At 41.9% G+C, this 18,616-nt stretch overlaps 1 protein-coding gene across 2 annotated transcripts in view; it reads right to left on the bottom strand.

Annotated features, from left to right (window-relative positions):
* ZNF385B (zinc finger protein 385B) overlaps positions 1–11,969 on the bottom strand; it is a 362,179-nt gene extending 350,210 nt beyond the window's left edge. For both annotated transcript variants that reach the window (XM_045823881.1, XM_045830264.1), the window contains exon 1: positions 11,727–11,969. The gene's annotated coding sequence lies outside the window, so the exon portion shown is untranslated. The remainder of the gene's footprint in view (positions 1–11,726) is intronic.
* Positions 11,970–18,616: the final 6,647 nt, after the last annotated feature.

Below are 18,616 nucleotides of genomic sequence, written 5' to 3'. Positions count from 1 at the left end.
TCGCATCTCAAATTATATTACAATAATGCCAAGCAGGGAAGAGATTGGCCAAGTTGAGCTTCTACTCCATGTTGAATCTCCTTCTATGTTGTTTTTGGTGGCCGATGCCCTCTTCTGTCACATACTTCCACTTGGAGCAAGCATGAAACTTCAAGGCCATTGTTGGACAGTTTGAACCATTAGAAAGTTCCCTCTCATGTCGAGTTGAAATCTACCTCCTCACTCACGGAATCTGGCCAGGCTTGCTGGAACTTCAGAAAAAGGGATCAACATCTTTGTCCACAGAGCATCCCTTGCTGTCCTTGCAGGCAGCTGCCGTGTCTGTTCAAAGCCCTCTTATCTGGCACCAGATGGTGAGACACATGCTTTGTCCTATTGCGAAGGCTGGTTAAGAAATGACAGCATGGGGGTGGGGAGACTCAAAAAGATTCTGCTTGGGTCTTTCTTCACTCAGGGCTGTTCAGAGCAGCTTCCGCCAGTGCTGACCTCGTGTTTCCAGTGCACACCTTCTCAGGGTCACAATACGACTTAACAAAAACAAAGAAGTGGGCTGGACCAAGAGGATTCTGAAGCAGTGGAGCCTACCAACGAAGCACAGGGCCTGTGCAGGGCCGTCTCAAACAAGCACCATTATTAGCCCTACTGAACGGTTCAGATGTTGTCTTTTCAACTTTTTCCAGTGTTAAAAACATGCCGTGTGACCAGCAATTTTTCTCTTGACAAGATCGATAAGGTCTGGCTTTGCTATCTCCTACACCCATAATTCCCTCTCACACTTAATTCGATTGGTGGTATCATTTTCCAAGTAAGTATACCTTTTGGGCAATCCCTTCACCAGCCTCTGCTCCCCTCAGTTACAGTGAACTTTCCTTACTGTTGAGAAAAGGAGTGGACCTCCAGGAGGCCTGAGTCAGGCTGTGCACATGGTTCTGTCACCACAAGGCCTTGCAGTGAATGAGGAGATGCTGAAGTGCCCACTTCTACAGCACCTCACCCTCCCTCCATCACTCTCTGAGGTTTTTTTGATGACACAGGGTTCTTTAACAAGAGAACACTATTGCTAGATTTTAAAATAAACAGCGATAGAGCTATGCACAATATAATACTGAATCACTTTAATGTCATATTTCCTTATTATTTTATATAGCAGCCCTGAAAGATTCCATAATTTGTGGTTTTAAATGGGTCTACTGAACTACATAATCTGAAGACTCAGAACTGTTATACATACAGAGTAAACAATCTTTCTTGATATAATTTGTCATAATTCAGAAACATGATTTTGAGAAATCAAGTATTCCCAAAGATCAGGTTACCTTTTCCCCATGCCAGCCAAGAGCAGTAAAATCTGCTCCTTTTCCAAAGCAGTATAAGAGGAAGATAACAGACCCGAGAACTTGTGAAATTCTCGACAAATTTAGACCTTGTTTACATCAGCTGTACCCAGGGAGGCAAGGAAGACTTTAAGGATGCGAAAGGACTTAGCGGGGTCTCTTTGCCAGGACGGCAGCGGTCTGACTGGGAGCCATCACATCTGTACATTTGGCATGGTCCTGTGGGTCTCTACTTGGCAGCTGTGGAAAGTGACAACAGGAAGAGACCAGAGAGGCAGGAGCCTGTGATTCTCACCATAAAACCACAAGAACAGCAGAAATGGCTGTTCTCAGGATGCAGAGAACAAACAAGCCTGGAGACATGACAGGGAAGAGACACTGCTGACCTTCAGTCGTCATGGTGGTCTCCACACCAGCCATATATGGTCACCGCCATCGACCTGGTGACGACCACAACCCCTGGGGTTGTCTAAAGCTGGGAATCATGCAGGCAAAGGTGATGCTCCACACAGTGCTGGCTAGAGAACTTCACCAAGACACACTCATCATCTGGGCAGCCAGGGAAGAGTTCTGGCTCCAAGACCCCACCTCCCACCACTTCCTTTCAGATTTTACAAGGTTAGGTTTGGGCCCTGGAATCTGCGGTCACAGGGCAGGTCCTAAGGGATATGGCAAGTGGCCTACAGTATCTTGGAGAACTGTGGTGGACTAAGTCCTGTGGGTCAATGAAAGGGCAGCCTGGTTCTGCAGACTTCACACTTGACAGGCTCCACACGGGCAACCTGAGCAGCTAAAGGAAGGAATGTCCTGTGGTTAATGAAGCTTGGGGGCACTGAGCCTGGCCTCCTTCGCTGGTCCTTTATGGAGAACCACAGTCATTTGGACAGGCATCTCGAGTTGGAAACTACTGTTAACCTAGAGAACAAGTACTAATTTCCAGGTGTGGTCTGTGAATCAACTGGGATAATTATGAAATATTTGGATTACTACGTCCTGCCTTGGACCTGGTGAGTCAGAAATTTCAAGGGTGAATTCCAAGACTCTGATTTTTTTTGGCTAGCTCTCCAGGGATTCTCTTAGAGAATCTAGTAATTCCAAGCATCAGTAGAGACATTTATTTGTTGAGCCAGCCTGGTGACTACATGCATGAGACACAAGGAGAATGCTATGCAAAAAAGGAACATTAATAAGACTTTACCTCCCATATTCTGTGCAGAAACAATTTTATTCCTATGGAAGTGAGATTCACCATTAAGAACCATGCATATACCAACGGGGTATACATGAACTTAAACTCTCTGAAAATTCTGCACGTAGTTCACCAATGATGTCTTTTTCTCCTATTTTTTGTCCAAATTCCAACTTAGAAAATCCAATTCAGGTATTAAAATAAATGTCCTTGAGCCCAGGATCATCCAAGGAACTATTCAATTGCAGTTCAGGTCCCTGAGAAGAGACCTCCACTGAGTTCACCCTGGTTACACAGACCACAGTGGCATCGGCTGGCTCCTACACCTGGGTCACTCTCTGGTACAGGTCACTTTCAAGCAGTCCGGATTTACACATGCCAACCCAGGTCATGAAGCCCAATCATGCAGATGCTACCTTTTAAGCCATGTTTAAAAACCACTTGGTCTTTTCAAAAATTCTAGAACCCAGATTATTTATTTTGTTATAAAAAATGTGCCTGTGCTTCACATGGTTACAGATTTTCAAGAGCCCTTATAGTGTGCAATTCCATACCCCTGTTCTCCCTTTCATTTCACCATTCTCCTAAAGTAAACAAGGAAAGGTAGAGGAGAAAAATACATAATTAAAAAATACAAAGTAAGTGAAGGCTCAAAGGTCAGAGTCACAAAAATTCTCTTGGCCAAGAAATCAGTGTACCTATGAGGTATTTGATATCAATTGTTAAACTATGAAATGTCTAATAATGGCTACTTTATGAGTACTGTAGGTACCAAGAACTTGGCTATTTATGTTATGTGTATTATCTCATTTTATCTGACAACAATCTCATGAAAGATTCACTCATTATCTCTCAGGCTTGGGAAGCTAAGACACAGAGAGGTTGAGTAACTTGGTCAAAGTTACACAGCAATAAGTAGAAGAACTAGAATTTGCAACCATGAAGTCTGACTCCAGAGCCTGAACTCAACCATTAGGCCAACTATTTCCACCTCCATTAGTGCAACACATGCAGGAAATAAGATGTGTTTAATCATCAGCATTTCCAGATATTACTTAAGACCATGTGCAATGACCAATTTATTTAAATATATTATATATATATATGAAATATATATATACATATAAAAATCAAAACGCCTGTGTTTGTATACAAATATGTTTATTTGTGAGGCAGGAGACTAAGAAGTCAGGAAAATTCCTTGGCAAGTGGAATGGGAATCCTGAGACAGATAGCTGATTCAAACTGGCCTAATGCAAGCACCCTGACTCAACTGCCTTCTTCTCCCTGGCACCACCACTGCCTCAAACATTAAGCCCTTAGGACAATGAGGTCTGCTCAGATTCAAATAAACTTAGGAACAAAACCTCACATATCCTGACCACAGATACAGAATTTTAGTCAAACTAGAGATAACATCTAGGCCTATGTTATGTTTCAGCTCCAGGCCCAGAAATGCAACAAAACCAAAAGAAGCAACACTTTGACTGATGTCAGGAGCAGACGCAATGACTGATGGTGTCCTACCCTAGTGCCAGCTAATCGGTAGAGACCAGGACCCTGATGCTATACACTCATTTTGGTGAATCAGCATATTAAAAGACACACCTGGAAAACATAGAATATTCAGAGAATATGAATACTGAGATCCTCCCCTTATATCTCTCCTAAAGTTCCTGCCTTTAGAATACAGATAAAAACCCTTAAGACAAAGGACCCAGTGTGCGTTCTCACTCTCTATCACACACACGCACTTTCTTTCTTAAGGGGTGTATCTTTGCTTTCTTTAGATGTGTTTCTTTGCTTTCTTTTTTCTAAGCTCTGAGGGTCCCCACAAAACTTGCAACCAGAAGAGCAGTGGGCAGCTGCAGCAGCTCATCCTCGGTGAACCCCTTGAATCCGTCTTCAAGAGCCCTGCTTTTGCCTTTGTAACTTGTTTCCTGAGTCCACGCAGCTCAGCTGGCTCACTTCTTCTGCCTCTGTGACTTTCTAAAAGGCCAAGGCAGCTTTCTGAGAAGCCTGGTTGAATGCTCTCTTCGAGTGTACTTCTGCTTTGCATACTAAATAAACTTCCTCTTGCGCTACAGTTCCTGGCTCTGAATTCTTTCTTTGCTGAACTCAAGAACCAAGAGCTGACATCGCTGGTAACATCTGTACATAAACAATGGCATTTTATGCTTTGTATTCTTATTCTTAGCATTATATTTTTCATAACATATAAATTAATACCTCTCCCAAAGTCTGTGAGGAAATGACTTTTTACCTCTAAAGTATCAAATCCAAGGACATCACCCAGTCCATCTAATTTCTATGTGAAGTTTGAATTCTAGTGTTAATACCAGTAGAAGTTTTCTCCCCTTACCTGTAATGTTTAATCTCCCTGGGCTCAAATTTAAAATATTCTAAATTCCCCTCATCTTATTTTTCTAATATATCAATAAGAATTTTGCACAAAGATCTCTTTTAACCCTAAAGACACTAATTTTCTTTGACTGGATAGGTGTCATTTCCATATCCCTAATAGGAGAAACTAATACTAACCAGTACTTCACAGAAATAGCAATCTATTAAACCTGAGATTAATTAGAATCTGAACTCTGAGTTTGCAATCAGTATGAACTGACCAAAGAGTCCAGGCCACTAGAATCTGGAAACCTGCATAATTGAGTAACAATCAAACTGACCACTCTAACTAACAAACATCAAAAACCATAGCTCTCTGTGGAATTTTACATGACTTTATCATGAGTATATTGAAGCAAAGATTCACAAGAATTAGCAAATTAACTCTCACAATGGGCCTTTCATTAGTGTAAGGCAAAAGTTCTTTTTAAAAGTTCATAGCATCTTCTTAATTGTGTTGTTAAAAAGAGCACACACCAAAATATGGAAAATAAAATTTAGTGAAGATTTCATTGAAAAAAGTAAACAATGCAGATATAACATGCTTTATCCCCAGAGAAAGGGATGAGAACTGGTACCCAGCTGCAGCCCTGCACAGGTAAAGGATGCCAGCAGAACAACAGTGACACTCGTGATCACCTCCCGATGCCAGGCCTACAGGAATCACTGCGCACCCCGCTCATTTTCTGGTGTGTACAGAAAAAGGGATGTGCGGCCTCAGTTAACACTGGTTATGTTCTTTTATTCAATCTTTGCTTTGCTGACACAATGATATCCTAATAGCATAAAGGCTATTTTAGAATCTCAGCCAAGAAGAGAAGAGAAAGTTGATTAGTTTTAGCCTGCAGAGCAAAGGCTATCTGTGTGTTTGTGTGCTTGTTTTTAATTATTATTTTTAAATTCCATTTCCCATTATGAAGTCAGAAGTGTAACTGCTTAGCACATTCATATTATTTCCAAAATAAAATGCTCTCTTAGACCTGTGAGTTTCAAGCCTTTCTATTTGTTGATGTTAGAACTGTCTTTATTAAAGAGCTAGTCATTTTTCATGAAGTAGATATAAAAGCCTGATCATCTTTTTGTACCAGTTTACATGTTTTTTTAATCTGTGTCAGTTATTTATGAGATCATCATAGAGTTGATGTGGCACCAAATGGATCAGAATTATAAGGGTGATTGGTTTTTATTAATATATGCACCTTCTGTATTTTTTCACTGACTTCCAGAAAACATACTCATAAATTTCTTTTCAAACTGATTTTGCTCAGCAGAATACGTTGGAGCAAGCAGTGGTTAGGAGAGTGTTGACTCGATGAAGGCAAGATGACCCTTCAGTGACTCAGGGGTACAGACTGTAGCCATGTGGTTATCACGAGAAACAATCACTACTGTGCCTTAAACAACCACAGTGTGTGCCGTGCCCCACCACCGGCTCTTACCAATTCCTCACAACAACCAAGTCAACCCATTTCACAGATCAGGACTTTGGGCTCCTCCCCAAGCTCTCAAAGCTGGTAAGGAGCAAAGCCTGGGTTTGACTCAGCTCAGCACAATGCTGTATTCCTAGACACCAGTCCACATTGCCTTTACAGGTCTGATGCTATATTCTCCATCCAGGCTGGAAATTAGAATCATTTGGGGAGACTTTTAAAATACTGATAAATCATTTCTTCAAGATAAACTAAGAACATCACTATTTTTAAAGTCCCTGAGAGGATTTTAGTGTGAATCCAGGGTTGAAAATAACTGGATTAACAAATGCCAAGGTTTTTTTCTTAAGAAATATGAGTCTTCATAGAGAGCAGATGACAGCTAGTAAGGGGTGGGGACGAGTTTAGGGGGTGAGGGATTGAGCAAAAAGGAAAAAGGACTCATGGACCTGGGCAACAGTATGGTGATTGCTGGGGGTGTAGGGGTGGGGTAGGTATAAGGGGACTACATGGTAATGGGGAAAATACAATAAAGATTAAGTGAAAAATATATGAATCTTTCTCTAAGTAGTTCAGGAACAACAAAAACTCAAATTGCTTATCTAAACAGAAACACTAGGTGGGGACATATATCTACACCGACATCAACAGACCATCCTTGTTTCCACCCCCTCAACCTGCTCCTGCCTCACAGGAAAATCCCACATGGCATCTTGGTGCTGAAATAGACCCAGGAAACTGTGTAACCCACACCCTCCAGCCCGGAATGAGGAGCCCAGAAAAGAAACAGCTTTGCCCAATGTCTCACAACAGCAGTAAAGGCGGAATGAGAGCTGGAGTCTCCTGTGCCCTATTTCAGTGCTCCTTTCACAGAAAAATTTTGGAAGCCGTAGGAACACAACTGGGACAAGGAGTCAACCAAGGCATCTGAAGAGAATTTCAAGAACCAGGGAGAGCAAAGGAAAGAAAAAAAATTGTAACAGAATGAGAAAGGAGAACAGCCACAATCTGCAAATGATAGGTAAATGAGAAGGAATACATAATAAACAACAGAACTGGCCCGAGAAAAATTCAATACAGAGAGAACTAGGCATTGCAATGCTGCATCAGCAAAACAAAGGAAAATATAAGAGAATCACAACCCTTCCCACTTAGCTTTGGGAAGCATGCTAGAGCCTAAAGTACTTTCAATATAGAAAGTCATACAAAAGCATAAAATGTAGGAAAATCACCTGACAGGGAGGCAGGGGCTGCCAGAAACTCCCAAACCTGTATCATCTTCTACAATCGCCACTCAAAGTAGAGTTCATGGATTAGCTATTTCAACATCACCTGGGAATTGTTAGAAATGCAGTATCTGGGTGCCTCATCCCCACCTGCTAAACCAAAACCTGCATTTTGATAAGATCTCCTCAAGATTAAGATGCGTATACAAATTTAAGAAGCCCTGGCTCTACTGTAAGAACAAAATTGAGGAATTACAACAAAGAGCTATTACAGAAACCAGTACTAGAGAACTAGGTAGAATTCAATCTGACTAATTAAATTATCTGTTAATGTACCACACTATGACAGACCCTGAGCTGGGTGTTTTGGGAAATGGATGCTTGAGGTTAGGCATGGTTGCCATGGTGCCTTCAGGGGTGAATGCAGAAAGCACATATATGTGAGGAGGACCATGATTTGTGTTCCAAGAGGAAGTCAAGCAAAATGGCTTAGAAGAGCAAAAACTGAATTTGGAGGGAGATGAGGAAGCATGTAGCAATTGCACTGATTCTGAGAGGCAGAAATAGTTATGGGAAGGTGGGAAGGGCTATTTCAGGCAGAGGGAACAGCACAAGCAAAGATGCAGAACTCAGAGGCCTGCTGTGTGTTCAAGGAACATTGCCTTCAGCCTAGAGCAGTGTTGTTTTAATTATTTCACACACACTCACGATTCTGTGATGATGCTTTGGAGACTGCTAACTGTACAGAGGAAAGGCTGATGGGATTGCTAGGACCCCAGTTCATCCACATGAGATTATATTTTAACAGTGGATTCCACTAGTGAAAAATAAAATTAGAAACCTATCACTGAGCCAATACATAGGTACTCCTAAAATTATTACCTACAGCCATGTCTGGCATGCAGCAGGCACTCAAATATCCATTGAATAAATTAACAAATGAGTCAATGAATCTATGAGGTCAAAGTAAAAAATGTGCAGCTACTTGGGGGCTGGACTGCAATGGGTCTTAAACATCATAGGAGAGATTTTTAGGGCATTGGTAAGGCACTGGGGAAAAGTTTATTAGCCAGTGACTAAGCTTGGCTCTGCTTTAAGAAGCTTATTCTGCAAACCAAGTGTAAATAGATTGGAAATGAGAGAGAATGGAGATGGAAAACTAGTCAGGAAGACACCGTGGTAGTCTCTAAAGAGCCTGAACAAAGACATCATGAAGGGAATAAAAAATATGAAAAAGCAGGCATCATGAGGCATTGCGGGAATTGGAGTCTTTAGAATTTACCTGTGCAGTATAGGTGGAAAGCAAAGATATTGGGAAGGTTCTGGGCGACTGGGAGAAATACAGAAATTAACAGTCACTCCTGTTCATGGAAGGAGAAGGGTGTTGATTACAGTTTAGACATGTTAGATTTGAGGCACCCAAGAGGAGTAATAATCTAAAGCCATCTTGTAGGTGGTTCAAAATGTCAACATGAAATTTAGGAAGGAAAGTCAAGATAAAGATGTTACTTTAGGAAAATATCTAGCACTCATAAAAGGACACCATGGAATGAAAAGTAACATGCAAAAAAAAAGTAACAAAAATCATCTATAAAGCAAAGAGGATCCAGAGAAATACACAGAATTTACAAATGGACAAGAAAAAGAAGAATAACAAGAACATAATAGAGACATATGGGGAACAGAGACAGGAGGGGGGAGGTGGCAAAACAGAGATAGTGAAATGGTGGGTTGGGTGAGGGGCATCACAATAAAATCCTAAAAGCAAATAAAAAGCAGTGAGAAATTGGGACAAACACACTCATTGTTCTTTAAATGTCTGAAGACAGGATCTTATAGAAACAGGAGACAACCAATTTTGCTTTTTATTTCTTTTTGGAGATTTTTGCAATAAAGCAGTCATGCCTGTGAGAAGTAAATTGCTTGTATTTTTAAATATAAATTGTTGTTTAAAAAATCAAGCAATAATATCTTCAAGTTCAGCTTGAAGAAAAAAAATCTAAAGAGTGGGGGGTGGACAGTTCAGGGACTTAAGATTCTTTTCTCCTTCATGTAGAAACCCCACATAGCATCATTCTGTGTAGACGTCTCCCCTTTTAGAGTTGTGCTTGTTTTGCAGGAATCTTATTTCCTGTTTGAGCCAGGTCACTGGCCTAAGAAAAAAGATTCCGAGAACACTTGATATACTTCGATAGGTCCTCATATAATAATTACACTTCATAAAGGTATCCTCCGACTGCTGTCAGGTCTCACTAACAGGCCATGTTTGGGTGACAAGTTCCTTCTCTGGCTTAATTGTAGAGGAGACTCCTTCCTTGGTTTCCTTTCTACCTCAGTTGAGCAAGGAAACATTAAGTTCACTGTTCTATTATTGCTCTGGGAATCTGTTTATTGGTCAAATGCTGTAAAATATCAACATTGTTTTTTTTCTATACATGCTTCTTAGTGGTTATTAAACTGCTATAAAAAGATCATTACTCAGGTAATGTAAAATAATAGAATGAAAACGAACTACATGAGGAATGATACTGCAAAATATTTATATCACTAGGATGACTCCAGAAAAGACAGTAATTTTTCCTTTATTAGGAGAATTTACCTTCTCAAAAGAATTTTACTACAAATACGAGATGTCAAGGAGAGCTACAAGAATAGCTATTTGATTTGTGGTTTTCATTCCAAGCTCCCTCTGATCACTTTTACAAATCCACAAATACTTGATTTATGGGAATATAGAATCTGAATCACAACACACACTTTGACCAAATAAACATTTTCCAACCTTAAAACCCTCAAGCAATAACAGAACTTGCAATGCAGTATTTGCATGCTCGGGACATTTATCTAATACAGGGAATGGATGGTCCATAGTCAATGCACATATGGCATCAAAATAAACTGAAAGGACTTTGAAAACCAGTGAAATCGGGCCATGAAATATTTCGGGAAACTCTTCCAAGCCAAAACCTTAAACTTTATCTAAGATGTAGCTTATTGACTTTATGAAAAGCCTCCTTTTTAATTTGATAAATGCATTTCCTACAGCTTCATGCATTGCTCTGAAGCTGCCAGTCTCCAAGCTTTAGGCTGGACTCCATAAAACAAATGTTTTATTCCTTCTTTTTGAGCATCTTTTGCTACATCTTAACAAAGTTTGCATTCACCTTGGTATGATGCTCTGGAGCAACGCAAAACCAAAAAGAACTGCACATCACATCTCTGCAAGAAAATGAAAACAACATTCGCTAAGCCAAGAACTTCCGAGAGCATTCCACAACTGTTTCTTTTGTACCCATGGGGGCAGGGGGCTCGATGGCAATTTACTTTCCTTGGAGGACCACAACACTCCCCATCCGGCTTCACCATAAAAAATGTCTGTCCTCCAGAGCCTAGGAAAGCATTCAGGGAAGCATCGTCCTGCCAGTTCTCCCCACCGGCCCCCGCAAATGACAGGGGCGAAACAGATGGTCCTCCCCTTCCCTTCTCCTTTGTCCCTTCCGCAGTCCCACAGCGTCCTTCCATTCTGCGCTGACACCTTCACCCAGTGCGGGGCAGCCTAGACCCCCCTCAGGGATCCCAGGAGCTGCAAACTTTGGAACATGCTTTCTGTCTCACCGCCCCCGTTTCACCTTCATTCAGTAGCAGAGCTCTCTCAGGACCCCAAGCGTCGACTACTACCTTCCTCCCCACACCCTCTTCCCCCAAATACCCATTTATTTCCCTAAAATGACGAGAGAGACGTCCAGCCCCAAACTTCCTAATCTAGGTGGCGGAGGCACTGCGGCTAACCACAGTGGGACACTCTCCTTGTCCTTTCCCCTTTTCCATCCGTCCTTGGGAATCAGAGCCCAGAGCCCACAGTGGGTTCTTCTCCACTCCTTTGACTTCCACGACTACTCCTAACTCCAAGGGTTCACAGGAACCTTACAGCTCCGGCAAGCGGCAGCTGGGCGTCCTCCTCTACAAGTGGGACCGCGGGACAAAGTGGAAACTCCATCGGGAGGGGGGCTCCAGGTCATTCCCTGGGGCGGCGCGTCCAGGTGCCAGCTCGCCCTGAGCAGGCGGGCGGGCAATGGGCGGGAAGGCGGCGCTGGTACAGGGGGCTCGGGACTGGACTGGGCTGGGCTGGGCGCCCGGAGCTTACCTCGGTGCGCGGCCGGCTGGAAAGTGGGGCAGGGGTTCCTCCAGCCCAGCTGAGAAGCTGTTGCTCTCGCTCCTGCGGCTGCGGCGATCCCGCCGGTGCCGCGCTGGAGTTTCGCGCAGACGCTCTCCCGCGATCTGCGGCAGCCCGCGAGGTGGCGAGGCAGCAGCAGAGTCAGCGACAGCTCGGCCCGGCGCGGTCACCGACTGTCTAACTCCCGCGGACGCCCGGCTGAGACGCTGGACCGCGGCCCCACCACTGAGCGCCCGCGCGCCCTCCCTCGCCCAGGTGAGGGGCGTGTGCCTGCAGCCTGCTGGGCGCGCCGGCCGGGGGTTGCGCCGGGGCCCAGCCCAGCAGCCTGCCCAGCCCTGTGGCCTGGCCGAGATCCCCGGGGTTTAGACAAGCCAATGCCACTCCCGCGCGCCGAAGCTGGTGACGGTTTACTAGACAGGGACTTGCGAGGCACACACACTACGGTGAATAAGACCAGACCGTTCTGGGGCTCGTTGACACTGCGGAGTCTCCCGCAGCATCGCCGCCTTTAAATCCCGCCTTTCCAGGCGTGCGCGCAATGCGAGCGAGACGAGTCTAAATCCCGACCAGGGCGTCCTCGCGGTCTTCTGTCTCCGGGCTCCCGTCCGGGATAAAATTCTTGACAATGGCAAAGGTCCCAAAACTAGGATACCAAGAGGCGCAGTGGGGCGGATCTTTCAAATACTTGTCAAGCCAGCGTGAAACTCTCTTCTTGGAGATCGTCAGACCCTCGATTTGTTTTTCCTCTTTAATCGGCTATCGGCTGGAGGACCACACAGAGCAGCCTCGGCATTTTTGGCGGAGCCGGGAAGGCTCGCAGCGCTAAAGGCATCGCAACCTCGCTGGGATCGAAAGCCTCGTGGGTGGGGGTTCCTGCTCCTCCGGATTTCTTTTCCGTGTTTAAGTTTTCAAAACTGTAACATGTCTTGGGTTACCCTGATGTCGGGCATCTTCTGAAAACAGTGCAAACACAGCCAAGGTGCTGAGTTCTGAAAGGAAGAGCGCTTGGAAAGAAAACATTTAAAGGGCAAGAAAAAATTTTCGAAGAGCAGTTTTCTGAGATTACTTTGTCTGGAGAAGTGCAAGAGTAATAAAGGACAAGAGAGATGTGTTAGCAGAGATTTTTTGGTTTGGTTTTTTTTTTGAGCAGATGATTTTAAAATATTACTCTTTAGGTTTTGTCTCAGATGATTGACACTAACTCCATTAATAATTAATCCAGCAGCTGTTAATGTCTTGGCATAATCATCCAGAGTAAATATTTTAGTGTCCAGCCAAAGCCAATGCTACTCTCCCGGGTGGGCTTGGGATCAAACACACATGCACACCAACCTATAGCTTTCAAAAGGGAGCAGATTACTCACCTTGGAATTTAGGGTTGTGGCAGGCACCGGCACACCTGAGCTACCAATTAAGAAGGAGCATTTATCTGACCAATAATTTTTATATTTTTAGAATTCTAAATATCTTCACATCCAGGTAGGCATTCTCACTGACTCGTTATTAAGCACAGACACTTATTGTTATGTTTATTCTTAAAAATGTACCCTATTTGAAATTGCTATAGGAAGCAAGCACCAAAATGAAATCATCATCCAGAAGATTATGAGCTACAATAAATAGCTTTAAGCTGTCTTTTACAAAATTATGGCCTTAAGGCAGGGATGTCAAACTCATTTTCACTGGGGGACACATCAGCCTCAAGGTTGCCTTCAAAGGGCAGAATGTAGAGCTCCTTGCCCCTAGTTAAGGAGTAGTTACATTTATACAGTCCTAAAATTACATTCAGCCCTTTGAAGGCAACCGGGAGGCTGATGTGATCCCCCGTGAAAATGAGTTTGACACCCCTGCCTTAAAGTCTCTTCCCATCAGTAAAGGTTATTTTTAAAAGAAGTTATTGGTGAGGCCCTGAAGACCAGTAAGGTGAGATTATGGTGTACTAGGATAGGCAGGAAATTCCAGAGGCAAAGTCTTCCATGAGAAAAACACCCAGCTTCCAGTGCCCTACACTTCAGAGTTGGCAACAGTATGGTTGCTACTGAGCTCAGGTTAAGTATTGGCATCTCCAGGTACCTGAGGTGCAGAGTATGGGAGAGGGCACCTTAAAGCATCAAGTCAACACCTTGGATTGCACTTGGAGGCAAATGAGTAACCTCTGAAGAATGGAGCACCTATGAGAAGTTTCCCTGTGGCTTGCACAATTTACAACATGTGCATTTTATTATGTCCTGCAAAGTGCAGCTATATCTCTCTCTCCTTGCTATTTTTAATCATCTGTGCTAGAGATTAATTCGAGGGCTGCTTTCCTAACAACAGCTGGAGCAAAAACATTAAGTACATGCAGACAACTCCCAATTTCCCTCAATGGCATAGCTAAGAACTATGTCTTCATGTCCTTAGCCAAGCAAGAGTAAGGCCTCTGGAAGGAGCGCCTTCCTTCTAAGGACACTTCAGAATGGATTCAACATTAAGTTGGAAGCTACAAGATTCAGATATATAGGAAAAAAAGTCAGCTTTCTCTAGACTTTCTGATTGCAAATGTGTGCCTATTGGGTAACTTGGCATTGCCTGTGACTTTCCAGTGCTATCTAATGTAGGGGGTCCTCTTGTTCTCAAACTCTCCCACCACAGCTTTTCCTAGAACCATTATTGTTCATTCCTGGAAAGAGTGGAGTAAATCAACTTGAGACCTCTTAGCCTCAGGTGAGGAGGTTTGGGAGGGCAGTCGGGTTAGCAATACAGAGGGATCACACAGCAAAGAGAAGTCCCTAAACATGGAGGAGGAACATAGCAGAAAAAGATTAATGTAAGGCCTTTTTTATTAATCGTGTATGAGGTGTGCAGTGCCTTGGTTCCTAAACACTGATTATCATAGGCAGACAAATTGCTTTTAACTATGTCCATAAATTCAGCTTCCAGTGGATAAAGAACCTGGTAGTAACAAAAACAACATCAACAAATTTGAAGACTTGATAAATCAGTTTTACTCAAGAAGAAATGGGTAAGAGCTGTTACAGTGAAATGCTATGCACAAGGCCTGAAAGACATTTGAGATTGCTCTGCAGGCATCCGTAACACTCTGGTATCGAGAGGGAGGCTATATTTTGAGTACTACTCTTAACAGTGGAAGAAAAATAAGAATGGTAGACTCAAATTCCAAATTCAGCTGTCAATTTTAAGCCATTTGCATTTGTAAGGCAGGACTAATTATATCAGCCTGGTCTCAAGGATTACCATAATATTCAAAAGACAAGTGGCATATGAAACACTTTGGAAACCATATAGGAATACTGGTACCATTGGTTGATAATTGTCCTGCTCATATTTTGCCTTTTTCCATTGCTTTTGAGATTTTTGCAAACCTTTCCTCAGAGTGTCTTATAGTTCTTGTTCAGTTCTCCAAAAATTTCCACTATGAATCTTTCCTGATAACTGTACTTTTGGATGGCTCCAACATCATGCAATAGGGGAAGCATGAGTTCTAGCATTAGATGAGCAATCCTTGAGCTCTGACTTGGTATTTACTCACTACCTGAGTGACAGTCTTCATTCCCTCTAACCTTCAGTTTCCTCATCTGTAATATGGGAAATAAATACACCGTCTTCATAGGGTTAACTCAAGGACCAAAGCAAATGGGAAAATAATTTTCCAAACTGCAAAAGGTCCTACAAATGTTCACTATAATTTAATAATTACTTGGGAAGTAAACAGGTTTATTTCCATATTGAGTAATAAAGTCTAAACTGTATATTTATTTACATTTAAATATAAATAAAATGATACCTGAAACTTTTATAGCAATTTAGAACTAAATGGAAGATAGTATAACATTTTTTCCATAGACTACTAAATTGTAGTTGTTTAAAAGGGGGCAGGAGCCCTGGCTGGTGTAGCTCAGTGGATTGAGTGCAGGCTGTGAACCAAAGTGTTGCAGGTTCGATTCCCAGTCAGGGCACATGCCTGGGTTGCAGGCCATGGCCCCCAGCAACCGCACATTGATGTTTCTCTCTCTCTCTCTTTCTCCCTCCCTTCCCTCTCTAAAAAATAAATAAATAAATATTTTTTAAAAAGCGGGGGAGGGCAGGGCCCTGGCCAGGTGGTCTAGTTGGTTGGAGCATCATCCCATACACAAAAGGTTGTGAGTTTCATCCCAGGTCAGGGCACATACCTAGGTTGTGGGTTTGATCCCCAGTCAGGACACATTCAGGAGGCAGTCCATCAATATTTCTCCCTTACATCAGTGTTTTCCTCTCTCTGTTCCCCGTTCTCTAAGAAAATTAATAAACATATCTTCAGGTGAGGATTTAAAAAATAATAAATAAAAATTAATTAAAAGAGGGCATGAATATTGCAAATATTAAAAAAATTTTATTTCAACTTCCACATATTATGAAAAATTAATAAGTTAATTATTTTGGTGACATTTGTTCTTAAAAGCTCCAACTCAAATTTAGCTAAAAAATTTTGTATTTGCCCAAAATTACTGATATTATTATTTGAATGTCTGCCTACTCAAAATGGTTAACGATGAATTAAAACACAAATGTTGAGGTTTTTTTGATGAGGTAGTTTTCATTATTATTTTCTCACTAGTGTGACGGGAAAATAATGAGATAGTTTTTTAAGGCTAATGAGTTGGTTTTATGAACCTAGAGATTTATGTCTAAAAAAATCAATATGAAAAATATAGGAAGTTTTAAATGAAAATCTTAAGGTTATTTCTGAACTATCAATTACTGTTTTACACTTGTCACATTTTAAAACCTAACTGTATTATCTTTTATATCCAACTGGAGCAACTGCCTTTGGAAGAATGAGGGGTGTCAAACACATCATTAAATCTCAGGCTTAATTGAGTAGCTATGCTAGTTTGCCTGTGTTTTTCCCCCTGTCTTAGGGGACTGTTTTTATGTGAATCACTAATATTCTGTGAATTGTCCTCCTGGCTTACAATTCTTTTTTTAACTAGAGATCGAATTCCCTTTTATCTTCCTTTCCAATTTGAGTACTGTTAGCAGAGAAAAGCCATGTATTTAAATTCCTCGCTCACTAATATGTGTCTAATATGTGGAATGAGTACATTATGATTTCTTTATTTTTATACTTTAAAGTTAATTATTTAAGTATTTTTCCCAAGTGTGACCAAAATCTGTTTGCTTTCATCCTTCCCTCCAAAATTTGTTTTCTAGTGGAGAGCTAGTGGAATTGGTGCTTTGCTGTGACATTATGCCCTTTTCCAAGGCGATAATATCTTTTGTGTCCAGAGATGATTAATACTATAAAAGTATTCCTTCTAGACCCTAACTACAGCCTTGCACTAATAACTGTGCCTCTTATGCATCTGTGCCTTCGAGACCTAATCCAGCACGGCCCTAAGACCCAGGATGCAGGTCGCACTATCGTCACAATGCCCCCAAATCCTTTCCTGATCAGGTTGCAAGGTGATTACCCTGGTTAGCACACATGTCAATTTGGTGCTTTACTCAGAGAAGGATATAAGATAATTAATCTTCTTTGAACTACTTTTACAGTTTTGATTTCCTCCTACTTTTTGTAAATCTGAAGATGTAGTAATGCTCCTTCCAAAACGACTCGTTTTTCAGACTCAGTCCTTCAGTGTGCTCCCTTGCACCTTTAACTCACAACTGCCTACTCACTGGGGAAGCTCGCCACCAACTAAAACCTTTTGGTTTAAGTTTGTATTTTTTTTAAGTTTTACATTTTAACCTATGTCATAATTTTAGAGAATTTAACAATATTAACTTAGTGTGTTGAATGATTTTCAAAAATCTCCAGTGTCTGAATAGCCAACACTTAGCCCTTGTCGAAAAATGCTATGTTCCACATACTATACATACATTGTCTCATTTCATTGTCACAAGAATGCTGTGGTGGAGAAAATATTAACCCCATTTTACAGATGTGGAAAGTGAGAAACAGCACTTTTGTGAGATGCTCAAGGTCAAAAATTGGTAGAGCTAACATTCTAATTCAAGTTTATCTTTTCTTTAAAAAGCTCTTTGTATGCTGATTCTTGATGTTAATCAAAATTATTGATTAGACTGTGAGTTCCACCAGGAGTAGAACTCATAACATACCCGTTCTTTATTTAGTTCCTTATAACACTAATATTTATATAGTACCTTACAAATATCTGTTTGCTGTGCAAGTGATTTCTCACTTTCTGTTTTTCACTTGCTACAACTACTGTCACATAGCGTTTGAACATTATCAACTTAGCCACCTGAACGCTGCATTTTGGGAAAGGAGTTGGGAAGCCTAATGAGGAAAGCCCCCATTCCTTAACAAATTCCAAATATGTTGTAGCCTTTCACCTCTCAATATCCTTCTGTTTTGGACACCCATCTATAGCTATCTCATGTTGTATCTTTCCAACAAGATTGTTCAGACTGTTGCAGACAAAGACTGTTTCTTGTATTTTGTATGCATTCATCCCCCACCTGCAGTGCCTAGGACTGAACCAGACAGGTTGTAGGCAAGCTTGAATGAAGCTAGTGGTTTTCCGTTCTTCTTCACACCTGTGTAAAGAGCTGGCCCTGACTCTGCCACAGCAAAGGAAGCGATTTTCTAGAAACCAGGTTCAGACAGTTGTTCAATCATTTCTTCTGTAAATATGTGTTTAATGCACAGGTCCGCGTCGGTACATGGGGTGCAGTGGAGAACCACACAGAATTCTACAACCTGTAGAAATGAAATGGGTTTTCCTCTAGACCGAACAATGGTTGCTGCTGCTTCTTTTACTTCAATACCACTTCTTCCTGTCGTTCTCCCATTAGTACCTTACACTTTTACTTTGCCTCTCAGGTCCTTACTCTTTCCCTCGTTTCCTAACTCATAA

This window comes from Phyllostomus hastatus, unplaced genomic scaffold (genome assembly GCF_019186645.2).
Source record: "Phyllostomus hastatus isolate PE091 unplaced genomic scaffold, TTU_PhHast_1.1 phas_contig_1, whole genome shotgun sequence".
NCBI classification, from domain to species: Eukaryota; Metazoa; Chordata; class Mammalia; order Chiroptera; family Phyllostomidae; genus Phyllostomus; species Phyllostomus hastatus.
This window is presented reverse-complemented; position numbering and strand designations above follow the sequence as displayed.